At 47.5% G+C, this 9,670-nt stretch overlaps 1 protein-coding gene across 11 annotated transcripts in view; it reads right to left on the reverse strand.

The window, feature by feature from the left end:
* Nucleotides 1–694, reverse strand: part of ATP2B4 (ATPase plasma membrane Ca2+ transporting 4) — a 168,430-nt gene extending 167,736 nt beyond the window's left edge. For 4 of the 11 annotated variants that reach the window (XM_083744857.1, XM_083744847.1, XM_083744851.1 and 1 more), the window contains exon 1: nt 531–686. The gene's annotated coding sequence lies outside the window, so the exon portion shown is untranslated. Of the gene's footprint in view, nt 1–77; nt 305–530 lie in introns of those variants that run through there. The other 7 variants (XM_083744858.1, XM_083744852.1, XM_083744842.1 and 4 more) reach the window with 6 other exon arrangements.
* Between the last annotated feature and the right edge of the window lie 8,976 nt (nt 695–9,670).

The raw sequence follows: 9,670 nt of genomic DNA on the forward strand, positions 1-9,670 counted from the left end.
TGGCGCCCCCCTCGCCAGGCCCCGGGGGCGAAGCGCAAAAAAGCGGGAGAAGGAGAGATCCGTAGGATCTGGCTTACTTTGGGCGCCCGTCTGTAAGCAAGCAGGCGGCGAGATTGCCGCGCTGGGTGTCTTTCCGAGAGCGGCGGGCTCCGGCCCCCGAGAACCCACCCAGCCGCTCCAAGGGTGGCGGCTTCGGCTTGCTCGCAGCGTCCGCACCCGGATCCGCGACGGCTTTGCGCGGCGCCGGAGACCAAGGCGGCTTCGCAGCTGCCTTTCCTCCGCCTCCAGCCAACCCGCCTTTCCCAGACTGGGAAAACCCCTTGGATTTCCAAGGGAGGGAGGGAGGAGGAGATCTGAAAGGGGTGGGGTGGGGGAGAGCCCTGGGAAGCTCGATTCCGGATACTGCCGGTCTCTCGCTCTTCCCGAAGTTTGGAGCGAGCCGGGATCCACCCCGGAGTGGCGGGAAACGGCCCCAAGTCCAGACTGCGGGGATCCTGACAACGCGGCGCGCTTAGGGCGCAGACACCAACCTGCGGGAAGTCGGCTCCTCGGCGCGGTCTCCGCGCTGCCTCTTCGCCCCTTTTTTAAATCCAGCGTTTTGCGAGTCGAGTCCCTCCTGCTCCGAGCGGCGCGAGCTTAAGAAAATGCTCGTCATGGCAACGCCACTGCCTAGCCCGGCCAGACTCGCGCCCCCCGCCCGCCCTTCTCCAAAGGAGGAGGGACTCTCTTAAGGTGGAGCAGGCGAAGCCCGGACGCCTCGGAGCTTTTTAAGGGGGAGGAAGGGAGATGCGGCTCCCTGAAGATCCCTGGAGGGTTTTTGCTCGCGAGCGCGACTCCCCCCCCCCCCCACCGCTCTTCCTCGCATGTAGGGAGACAGATAAAACTCTGAGCAGGAGCAATGGAGGACTAGGGAGGAATGGGGAGAATCGGAGATGCCGGGCTGGTTTGCTTTTTTTTTTTTTAATTGCACGCTGCTACAGGCAATTATTAAACACCGCTGCTTTGGAAGAAAAGGCAGCTTTTAGAACAAAGTATCTCTCGACTGCGACTGCTTTCTTTCCGCCCACCATGTTCCTTTCTCCCAGACCAACTTAACCAGTAAACAAAATATCTATATAATGATCGCAAGAACATAACACAAAGGTGCATAGCTACTTTGTTATTTCTGCAAGGCTTTGCAAACAGTGATGGGGTTCTTAGAACTACTCACGCATGGTAAAGTAGATCAGCCACCTGCGACGTCTAGACTTTGACCCGATTGCCATAGAGCACCTATCAGCCAGATATCCATGGGTCCTAGTTGGAACAGACCCTTTGAAATTAATAGACATTTACTGGCTCATATCCATTAATTTTAATGGCCTTATGTAAGTAGGACTGAGTAGGAGGCAGAGACGTGCTTTTTGTTTCCATTTTGTAGACAATTTTGAAAACCGATGAATAGTACAGAAATGTAATATGTAATATCCTAATCAAATAGATTTGAGTTGGGTTGCACTTCTAAATAATGATTCTATGTTTTGAAAGTTACAGAAACTTTTATCCTTTCTATTAATGGGGGGGGGGGCAAAGGAGGTCCCTGCATTCTTCCCTCCCAGAGTGATACAATTACAGTGATATCTTGGTTCTCAAACTTAATCCATTCCGGGACTCTGTTTGACTCCTGAAACCGTTCGAAGACCAAGGCACGCCTTCTGATTGGCTGCAGGAACTTCCTGCACTCAATTGAAAGCTGTGGAAGCCACGTTGGACGTTCTGCTTCCAAAAAACATTCGCAAACCAGAACACTTACTTCTGTGTTTGCAGTGTTCGGGAGCTGATTTGTTCAACAACTAAGCCATTTGGGAACCAAGGTACCACTATAATTATTCTTGCTTGCCTAGGCTCATTACCTAGGACTAACGGTAAAGGTAAAGGGATCCCTGACCATTAGGTCCAGTCGTGGCCAACTCTGGGGTTGCTGCGCTCATCTCGCTTTATTGACCAAGGAAGCCGGTGTACAGCTTCCGGGTCATGTGGCCAGCATGACTAAGCCGCTTCTGGTGAACCAGAGCAGCACACGTAAACGCTGTTTACATTCCCACCGGAGTGGTACCTATTTATCTACTTGCACTTTGACATGCTTTCGAACTGCTAGGTTGGCAGGGACCGAGCAATGGGAGCTCACCCCGTTGCGGGGATTCGAACTGCCAACCTTCTGATCGGCAAGACCTAGGCTCTGTGGTTTAACCCACAGCACCACCCGCATCCCATTACCTAGGACTACTACTGTGCAAAAAGCAGAAGTGGCTTTCTGGTTAAGGTGGAACCTCTATAATAGCTGCCAGGCAAGGGGGTCGCTGTTGCTTACTGGGAGGGAGATGGGAAGAGCAGAAGGCAGTGGGGAGGCTGGCACAGTGAAACTGAACTAGCAGAGCCAATCTGGTACTCCTGCTGGTGCATTTGCACCATGCTGGCCTCCCCTCCACCTTGCCCCTCCATCCAGTCAACTTACTTGCTGGGCAGTTAGCCCCACCCAACTCACTTGTAGAGAGATCACCACAGCAGATCCTATGGCGGGGTGGGGAAATTGGGCTTGGGAAATGAATGCAGCCCTCCAGGCCTATCTATGCATTTTGGATTATTTCTGAGACCACACCCCTCTCCACAAACTGCACCAGCCACTTGAGTGCTTTTGCCTGGCTTCAGGATAGATGTGTGTGAATGCGTATAGACCACATAACTGCAATGTGGGCTGTTGAACAAAGAAAAGATTTGCATCCCATGCTCCACCCACACTTGCCTCTAGCCACACCCACCACTACTATGCAGAGTCTCTAGAAGGTTATCCATGAGGGAATTATGCCCTTGAGCTGAATGAGGTTTCCTCACCCAGTAAAAGGCAAGTTTCTTCTTTTCCACCCCATGAGTCATAACCCCAAGAGCCTTCTATCTTTCCTTATGCACCACCACAAACCCTTAGACTGAAAGCACTCCCCCCACCCCAGACCATCCTTAAATTATGGGTTATAAATTGTGGGTTGTCATCTGATTTATTATGATTTTAAGCTGTATTTCAGTTGATTACATTAAAATATAAAATCCAGCAATCGACTGAAATACAGCTTAAAATCAGAATAAATCAGATGGCAACCCACAATTTATAACCCATAATTTAAGGATGGTCTGGGGTGGGGAGTGCTTTCAGTCTAAGAGTTTGTGATGGTGCCAGTGGGAAGGTAAATGGCATTTCCGTGCGCTGCTCTGGTTCACCAGAAGTGGCTTTGTCATGCTGGCCACATGACCCGGAAGCTGTCTGCAGACAAACGCCGGCTCCCTCGGCCAGTGAAGCGAGATTAGCACTGCAACCCCACGGTCATCTGTGACTGGACTTAACGGTCAGGGGTACCTTTACCTTTATATTTTGATGTTAGCCACCCTGAGCCCAGTTTGGCTGGGGAGGGTGGGATATAAATAAAATTTATTATTATTATTATTATTATTATTATTATTATTATTATTACTATCATCATTCCAATTCCACATTCAGACAGGAAAGGCACACATCCTTAGCAAGACCAGGATCTGCAAAACAGAATAGCCAGGCTTTTTTGAAGACTGTGAGAGGCTCAAGTACTGAATATTCATTTGAGTTCCTCCTGCCCTGCTTGCCTATTCCCAAGCTTTCTGCCCACTGCTACACCCAGTGTCGATGTCAATTTTTGCTCAATTGAAATGTACTGCTTGTAAGCGTTGGTGTGTCCCACTCCTTATGTGAGGCCTGGAGCAATTGCCCCCCATTAATAAAAGTCTGATAACAGTGCAGCAATTATAGGAGGTGATTTGGTTACCCTGAGCTTCCAGAATGGGGTGGCTACAAATTCAAATAAGCTGTTAAATAAAACCTGCTGGGTGTGTGTGTGTGTGATCATGAGGAACAACTAACAGATTGCTTCAACTCCCAGAACCCCTTCTACTTTTGGTCACTTCTGCCTGCCATTCCTATGCACAAATAACATACAGTCCCAATTGCCATTGTTTCTTGCTAAGAGACAGAGTTGTGAACCTTGCCTATGCCATTAACTCATGCCTATGCCATCAACTCACAGTGTGAACTTTGCCTATGCCATTAACTCATGAGGTGACCTTGGGCAAGCCATGTTCTCTCAGCCACAGTGTCCCCATCTGCAATATGGGGGTATTTGACTAAACTTATAGAGTTGTTCATTTATTTTATTTTATTTTGAGTCATATTAGGGGAAAATGTGGAGTATAAATTAAAAATAATAACAACAGCAATAATAATTTATTTACAAATTTAGATCTTGCTTTTCATGTAGTTCTTAAAGCAGCTTACAGCAGTAAAATATGCAAAATTTAAAACATTACTTAAACCTCCAAAATTTAAAATCTCAAGGAATTAAAATGTAAAAAAGAGAGAAGCATTCAGGGTGCAAAGCCCTCTTGACCAGGCACCTGAAACTCAGTAGGGATGGAATCTGTATAACCTCGTGTAGGAGGGATTTCCAATGGGCCCACAACACTAACAGTTGTAAGGATTACAGCTAGATAATGCACGTGAAGCACTTTGAACACTTGAAAGCACTGTACAAATGTTAAGTTTCTCATTATCCTATCTCTCTTTTAGTCCCCTAAAATTTCCTTTAGATGTCCACTCTTCTCCTGAAGTATATGGTAACCATGGGGTTAGGGAGAATCCAGATCAAGTTTAAGGTGGGGCAAAGGAAATATCCCATCCTAATCCTCCTAATAGGGATAGGGATTTACTTAAAAAACAATGCACAACTGCTACTTGCCTGATTATCCTCCTAACTAGTGTGGCCTGAGGGCCCCACAGATCATCATCATTGCTGCCCTTCCTTCTCTCTCTCACACACACATGCAGATATCTCTCCACAAAAGGGGGTGAGTGGTAGCCCAGGTAACCCAGGTAGGAACAGCTCTCCAGTTCCTCCTCAGCCTATATGCACCATCGGTGCTCATGGCTAAGATGGTGGTGGGTACCATGACCACTGACTCAGGGTCAGAGCTCATTGGAATGCCCAGAGCAACAGTCTGGTTGCTAAGGTGGAGCTTTACAGCTGAGTAAAATCAGGGACTCTCAAAGCCGCTTTTGCCTGAGACATTAGGGTGTGCCTTGGCACACCCAGCACGCTATGTGTGCATGCCTATTTTTAAAATGGGCCTTGTGAGTTTGAAATCTAGAAGTTACCAGTGCATGGAATACAGTAGCCAAGTCATCTCTGTCCTAAAGGCACCTTAGCTGGAGAACCAGCAGGAATTGGAGACAGGCAAGAAATCCTACAAGTTCCATTCCCCTTCTGCTACATTAACAGATTTAAAGTCCTTGTCTGCCATCCTAGAGTAGGTTTAGATGGGGCAGAGGGGCCCCTTCACCCAGCTTCTGCTGGCAGAGGAGCTCTACTAGCAATGGGGGAGCACCACTGGCTGGAAAGGGGCACCCCACAGGGGGGTTACCTCCACAGAAGCCAGTGAACCACCATGACACCTTTTGAGAGCAGGTTGAGGGCAGACCTGGGGAAGATAGCCCAGTTCGTAGGGTAGGAGACTTTTCATCCAAGGATCATGGGCTCGAGCCTGTCAGGAGTGTGTGCAGGAGCCAGGCCCTGTGACCGGTAGGGCTTCGCAGGACTGGGGCTTTCCTAAGTTTGTTCTGGAGTGGCAAGATGCAGCCACACAGGTGAGGCTGATTGGTAACTCACAGCACCTGGTGGCAAGAGCCGGGAAGGGATATAAGGTCAGTGTTTGCCTTTGACTCTTTGCCACAGCAACACGCTTCCTGCCTTGGGCTTCTTGACTCCTTGATTCCTGATCCTCGGACCCTTGGCTCCCGGCTCTCTGAACCTCAGACCCTTGGCTTCCTGACTCTGGCTTCCAGACTCCCATTCCTGCTCCCACCCCGCCGTCTTGCCCCCAGTCCTGACGTCCTCGGCCAGGACTTCAATCGTCTGTAAACCGGACCGTGACAGAGCCTCACATTGGATAGAAGGTTCCTGCATTACAAGGAGTTGGACTAGAGGACCCTGGTGGTCCCCTCTAACTCTACAATTCTATGGTTCTATGATTCTGCCACCACAGGACAGCAATAGGCATGATCCTGGCCTCTTGCTTTGCTGGGAATTGGTGCTGCACAGAGGCATTGTTTTGCTCCATCCCCCGTTCCTCCCTGACTGGCTCAAAAGGTGGTGTTGTAGGCAAGTGGCAGTGGCTACACTGCTCCCTCAAGCCCCACCATGGCTAGCCAGGGGGTTGGGTTATAGCCAGCAGTAGCTAAGGATTTGCCCTTTCATGACACCTAAAGTCAGATGGCTGAGATTGTTGCCTCCCTATGCCTAACGGTAGAGCCAGATTAGCTGAGTATATTTCCATTAGATCAGTCATCTGCTAGTTCACTATATTTAACATACTAGAACTTCCAGTTGAGACACGATATTTCCTGAAAGTTGAAGATGAATATTTCCATGGGAAATAATAGTAAGCTTTGGGAAATATTACTTTCCCGAGTAGTGAAAGTAGGTGGGGCCCTCCTGGCACCAGTATTCTTGTAGCTTGCTTGGAGGGTGTGTGTGTGTGTAGGTGTGGTGGTAGCAAGGTCGGGGCTGCATGGTCACCTCAGTGAGAGGGCCAGATTACTTCTGCTCAGCCCTGACCTCACCACTGCCCTGCACATCCCCAGGTAAGCTCCAGTGATGCTGGTGTTGGGAGGATGGCTCCACCCACAACACATGGGCCACATTTGTACTTTATGCATCAATAGATTCCATTTTGAGCACCATTTGGTGGAAAGGTAGAATCAGTGGCACTTTAGAGCAAAACGGGGGGCACGGATTAGGGCAGGGTAGAAGTGCAACTTCTTAATTTCATCTGCCAAAGTGCCAGGGGAAATGGCGTCAGCTGCTGGAGCACTCAGGTAACTTGGGGGCATATTATGAAAGACACCTGAAATCCAGCTTTTGCTTAGAAGATTGGTAGCCTGTACCTGAGATTCTGTACATATCTTTTTTCATTCTCCATGTTTCTCTTGCTGCTGCCACTTACTCCAAAATACCTCAATTCTCAAGTCAACTTTTTGCCTGGTATCTTCCCAATTGCATCAAAACTTCCTTATCAAAAACATTTGTTGCTCCATCTACTTTTGCCTCTTGACCTTTGCACCTCTGGCACACTGCCCTTGGGCTGAAAAGCATTCCCTGTTGTCAGTATTTTTCTATTTTTTATTTTACCATTTTACCATTTTTCTCTTAGAATGCCAGTGTCCCCCACCTGTGAGGTGCTGGAATCCATCTGAGAAGTGCTGGGACTGAGTTCTGCCTGAAAAAAACCCTGCCTGTTGTAAACTTCCTTGAGGATATTCTGAAAGACACAAGAAAAAAAAAGTTCTCTATTCAGATGTGACCTGGAAATATTGGTGTTATTTCCAAGCTGGTTATGCCTTAGATGAGCCTTGCCAGATCTAGTCCAGCCTCTTGTTACCTACAGTGGCCAGTCAAATGCTTCTGAGAGGATGTCAAGAAGCGCATGATGACAGCAATAATCATCTACTGCTGTTGTTCACCAGAGACTGGTATTTAGAGGCATCCTGGAAACAATGCGGCCATCATGACCAGTAGCTATTGGCAGCTTTATCATCTGGGAGCAGCCCAAAACATTTTGCTGCCTAAGGCGAGGAAGCTGCTGGAATTGCAGCTGAATCATACTTCTGAAACGGTGATAGGACAGCATCTTCCACCACACAGGCAGCAGGAGGCTAGCTTGGGATGCCCAACTATGTCCTGCAATGCCTCACCATCACTCCCTGACCTGCACCATTGCCCACCTGGTATGCCCTGCCTTTATCCACCACAGGTCATTGAGAAGTCAGGCATATTAGGCCACATTTACAACATACATTTAAAGCACACCACTTCAAGCAGTGATGGCTCCCCCCAAAGAATCATGGGAGCTGTAGTTTGCTAAGCATCCTGAGAACTGTTAGGAAGGCCTTACAGTTCTCAGGGTGGTTTAACAATCAAGCCTTCTTCATGGGGAACTGTGGAAATGGTAGCTCTGTGAGGAAAAGAGCAGTCTTCTAACTACTCTCTAATCCCTTTAACAAGCTACAGCTCTCAGAATTCTTTGGGGGAAGCCAGAACTGTTTAAAGTGTTTAAATGCATGGTGCAAATGTGGCATCAGTTTTGCACACCACCTATTTTCTGTCCCTTGCTGCTTCATTCATTTTATTTACTTACTTACTTACTTACTTACTTACTTACTTACTTACTAACTAAAATATTTATACATTGTTGCATTATAAAAAATAACATCGCAGTGGTTTACAACAATATAAAAACAATATAGAAACCAAACAATGACAGCAAAAAATGTTAAAAACAAGTTAAAAGCAAATTGAAATTGAAAACAAGAAAGTTACTCCAAGAAAGTTACCCGACACTTCCAGAAAGATAAGGGACCATCTTCCCTAATTTGCTAGAGGGCTCCCAAAACTTGGAACTGGTCATCTGTACAGGGGTAGACTTTGGTTTTTCAAATTCCAGTGGTGTCCAGTGGTGAGGCCGAAATTTGGCGCCCCCTGCTTCTCACTTTCCATCCCACTCAGTTCACTACATCACAGTTGTGGTGCCCTGCAGTGCTCCCTAGGTTTGGTGCCCAGTGCAGTGGAACTGGTCACCCTGCCCTAAATTTGCCTCTGCTTTGTGTGTTTTTAAATGTATATCTTCAGAACATAAGGCGAGCCCTGCTGTATAAAGAGACAAAGGCCTATCTAGTCTAGCATCCTGTCTTCAAGTGGCCAATCGAATGCCTATGGGAAGCCCCCAAACAAGAGCTGAGTGCAATACCACTCTCCCTTCCTGTGGGAAGTGGTATTCAGAAGCAACTGGTATTCAAAAGCATTACAGCCTCTGACAGTGAAAGTAGAATCTAATGGCAAGGAGGTACTTTGCCTTTAAGTTAAAGATGGTCACGGTGGCTTATGATAAGTACTTGCTTATCCATCAGCCTGTATTGACTTGCTGGTAAACTATCTGCAAAGTTTGCACTGATCAAACTTTCCCAGTCTATCAGAGACTTGCAGTCCCCTTGTTTATTGCACACATGCTCCTGGCAATCAGAATATGCCACCCTGACCCACACATTCCATAGACACTCCTTTGTCCATTCTTCTCCTGATGACTAAGTTCAGGTCACACAGAATGAGAATGGCATCATATGATGTCCGTTTCCATTCAGGCCTTCGGTGTGTGAAGTCTGCGTTACGAGGGATCACAAGAGTGTGTGGCCTTGCGTCCTATTGCGTAAGGTTGAGTGATCAGAGGCACAGTTTGAGCCAGCTTTTCCCTTAACAGGCAGTTTTGATTGACAGATGATGCTTCTGAGGCAGGCATCCAGTGTGACTATGCTGAGCACCCTCTGCTAGATCCCAAACCTGTCCCCATACCAGACCACTTGAAAACTGCTGAGGATCTTAGTGGACTACTCAATTTATTTTCTTCTGCCTGTTGTAGCAATTGCAAAGTGCTGTTCTAGATACCATGTGGTTTTTATTTGCACTTTATTGCTTCTTTGATTTCTTATTGCAGAATTTTATAGAATTCAGATGGTAACTTTCCTTCACAGACAAGCCACGGACCTCCTGAATGAAGATCGTCA

This window comes from Podarcis gaigeae (assembly GCF_964106915.1).
Source record: "Podarcis gaigeae genome assembly, chromosome: 6".
NCBI classification, from domain to species: Eukaryota; Metazoa; Chordata; class Lepidosauria; order Squamata; family Lacertidae; genus Podarcis; species Podarcis gaigeae.